This window comes from Microtus ochrogaster, linkage group LG3 (genome assembly GCF_000317375.1).
Source record: "Microtus ochrogaster isolate Prairie Vole_2 linkage group LG3, MicOch1.0, whole genome shotgun sequence".
Taxonomy (NCBI): Eukaryota; Metazoa; Chordata; class Mammalia; order Rodentia; family Cricetidae; genus Microtus; species Microtus ochrogaster.
Window position 1 is genome coordinate 7,250,052 of NC_022029.1, and position 2,824 is coordinate 7,252,875.

Sequence of the window (2,824 nt, forward strand, 5' to 3'; positions counted from 1 at the left end):
TGTCTCTGTCTCTCTCTCTGTCACTCTGTCTCTCTGTCTCTGTCTCTGTCTCTCTCTCTCTGTCACTCTGTCTCTCTGTCTCTGTCTCTGTCTCTCTCTCTCTGTCACTCTGTCTGTCTCTCTCTCTCTCTCTCTCTCTATATATATATATATATATATATATATATCATCATATATATAATTAGATAAAGTCCCTTTTTATCTTTTGTGCATTCTTCGCGCTAGCTCCTTGCTCCATGCACTTAAGGAATTATGACTATCTAGAGAAAAAAAGGCCGTATTGCTAGGGGAAGATGCATCTGTTAATGATTTCAAATGCCATTATGATGTTACCTACTTAGGTAATGGTTCCTATTTAGGAAAATTTTAAGATGAAGTTTGGGGATTTTCAATGATTGTTTGATTTGGTTTTGTGGCTGTTCTAATTCTTTTCCAAATATGAAAACTAAATACCAGAACTCCAAGAACAACAACAAATTAAACTCATTTTCTCAAGCAAAGCTTTATTTCTTTTGTTTTCTTTTGACAAGAACACAAACTAAAATTTAACTTGTTCTGAGAAGCACATTATTAAACAATGCCCTATTTCATTTCCCTGTTAAATCCCCTTCTTGTTATTCTAGATATTTTATGTAAATCATTGGTTTGCCTATTTGTGAAACTCATACATAGAAAGGTTGCAGTATCCTGATCTAAATTATAAAATTATTTTATAGAAAATAATGACATTCAGTATTTCAAGTAGTAAACAATGGAGGTAGCAAAGACATCCATTGGTAAATGATTTGTTACCAACCCAAAATAGCTGAGTTTAGTCAGGGACTGAAGATGTACAGGAAAACTGACTTCTGCAGGTTTTTATTTAATTTCCCCTCCCACACTGCAGCTTATGTGCACACGTACATAAACACACACCAAAATATGAATGAATGCTTCAAAACTATGAAGTTTTATCATGACTTAAGTGAATAGATATACACAGAGAATGATGATAGTTATGCTGGCTTCTGAGTATTCTAACCATGATTCTGAAATTTTGAATATCCCATTAGTTAATCACTTATTTATTGTGTATTTATAAAATTATCTTTCTTACCTTAGTACTTTATTGTCTTTCTTTTGGTATCCCATTACACTTATGACTGACTCGTGAGGTCTTTATTAATACTGCATTTTGCATCGATGTTGCTAAGTAAGTACATACTATTTAATAAAATGATCCATGATAATCCCCTTGTATGCTTGCATAAAGAACATTGAGTGGTTTCCCACAAATTTGCAAACTTAGAGTTAGAAATTTGGTTTTGTTTTTATTTGGTTAATATTTCACCACATGAATGAATTCTCAACATTCTGGCATACAATTAAAATAAATATAAAAGTGTTACATATACAACAACCAGGGATAATACAACTGTTTTTTTTTTCTCACAAAATGATCAGGCATGTAAATAGCTTACTCCTTTGCTATTCACTCCTGTGCTTCAAATATAGAACTGTAAAATAATTCTGGTGGGTAAATTGTTTTCAGAAGAAACTAAGTCGGTTTATATATTGTACAAACCAAAAAAACACTTCTGGGAGAATTAACTGCTTTGCTTGGACTTTACCTGGCCATCTGTTATTGATTTTACTGCCTACACTGAAGCCTAGCCATCTGTTACTGAATCTTACTGCCTCAGACATCAATGCAGAATATAACTATCGACAAGTTCACTTGACTAAATGTTCATCTTAGTTTAGACTGACACATATTACATAATAGTTTCTCTGATTTATTAATTTTGAAAATATGTTATTGATGGATCATTAATATGATATTAATGGTATCTACATATGCATGAAAATGTTTTTGTCAATATATGAAAATATTGTCATACATGAGTTTTTTAGCTTTCTTTCTATTCTTTGTGTCTTTCACATCATGTCTTCCAATCCCACCCATCTACTTCCTGCCCTAGTACAAAAATATAAATTTAAGAGAAAAAAGGGAGGGGGGAGAAAGAGAGAAACCTCATCATGGAAGCTGCAGTGTAACAAACTGAGTCATACAATAAACTTCTTTATCCCGCATGAAGTTTTTTAATGATTTATTTGTACAGTTTTGAGTCAGTGAAAAAGTGTAACATAATTGCCATAAGTATGTTTAATAAACTAGTAAGCCATACTTAATAATGTATCATATTCTTGAATTAAAATTATTTTATGTGAATTTCAAGTTATTCATCAGTTACATATTGCATGTCTAGAAGAACATTTTTATATGCAACATTATCAATTGTTTTTGAATTATTTCAAAGTCAAAAAAATTATAACAGTGTTTGAGCTCACAGTGTCAGTAATTTAACTTTTAACATATTGAATTTATAATTAATATATAAATGTTAAATTAAAAATACATTAAATTAAGTTCAAGTATAGCTATAACTTTGAAGGATCCGAATATATTATTGAATAATAATCTTGAATATTTTGATTGGACACAGATTGAGTTTTTAAACAATGCTACTAGTGAAAAGTTTCATTTTTCCTTTAAGAACAATAAATAAATTTTCCTTATACTGTATAATATTTAAAGATAAATATCAGAGAAATAATAACATTCAAATATGATGATTATTTACTTGTAAGTAGGATTCTGAAGTCTTATACTTGTAGTATATATGATGAGGAAAATAATCCAAAACAGTGTAATAAAGATAGGTATTTCACCACTCTTGGGAGTATACCCAAGAGATGCCCGATCATATGACAAGGGCATTTGTTCAACTATGTTCATAGAAGCATTATTTGTAATAGCCAGAACCTGGAAACAACCTAGATG